Source organism: Glossina fuscipes, unplaced genomic scaffold, assembly GCF_014805625.2.
Source record: "Glossina fuscipes isolate IAEA_lab_2018 unplaced genomic scaffold, Yale_Gfus_2 226, whole genome shotgun sequence".
NCBI lineage: Eukaryota > Metazoa > Arthropoda > Insecta > Diptera > Glossinidae > Glossina > Glossina fuscipes.
Window position 1 is genome coordinate 947,839 of NW_023998569.1, and position 1,256 is coordinate 949,094.

The following is a 1,256-nucleotide window of genomic DNA, read 5'->3' on the forward strand; positions in this document are numbered from 1 at the left end:
AAAGATTTTCCCATTTGAGGAAGCAAAGCCTTAAGATTAAATAAAGGAAGGAAAGCTTTAAGATTTATGTGTACACATCGCTTCAATTAAGATAAACAAAAGCAAGGAATAGTTCGTAGCGCACGATTAAATACCCTACATCATCTTAGAAGTATGCATCTAATGTCTTTTCAAAATAATTCTTACAAATTTGTGCTTTTCTGCCCTATAAAAGATCAAATTTCAAGAAAATTCTTATATAGGATGGGAGTCAGAACATAAGCGGAAATAGTCCAGTTTGGTACAGTTAAGTTACAATTATGATGATGATTCATCATGAAGCATTGAAAATTAGATATTTTTGTCATATTACTTTTAGTTTTAGACATATTAGAGTGTTCAAAAAATTTCTCTGTCGATTCAGAAAGTAATTCTGAAGCAATCGATATAATAAGAACTGGGTCTACTTCAAGTCCTCTTGTGTTGCATAATCCACACAAATCATTCCCACTTCGACTATGAATAATGTGAATTTTGAGGGAGGCTCATTACATTCGGTTAAATAAGCTGTTCAAACTTTAGAAGCCTACTAATATATGTATACCACTCAAACGGGGTCGCGATAGTTTTAATAAATTGCGAATTGCAGCTTAGCATATAAATCCCATCCCACGTGCAATTTTTCAGATCACAAACCGGTTTCAGCGGAATTTCTAATTATCATTAAAACAGACAGGTACACTGACGAGCTTTATGAGATGACTCACGGCGGCAGCATCATATCTCTATCTCTAGTAAGGCTTATTTTCATATCATTCAATTTGACTATGTTTTAATTTACTTTACAATTCCTTTTCCAATTTTTACGAGGTTCCCGTTTCCCCACATTCGTCAACTGACTTTACAATAGAATGTGACTAAGAAACGATTAAAAATGTTGCTTATGGATAAATATCCGAACTCATTCAGAAACAATAAAAGAGTATTTGCCAGAATACTTTCCGATTGTCTTCGTCACCAAGTTATGTTGTGCACATTTTTTGCATTATAATCATATTTTAATCAGCTGACTTTTTCAGGGTTGCCAATATTATAATCTCTTATTCAAAAATTTCCCATTGCTTTGCTGCGCTTTCAACTTTAAAAATGGGGATTTTTGTACGATTCGTTGCATCCGAACCAGTACGGGTGTTCAGCTACTCGACAGTAGTTTTAATAAAAAATTGTAACACATCAAACATAAGAATTTTTAACGAAAGTAGTTTATTTACATGTTT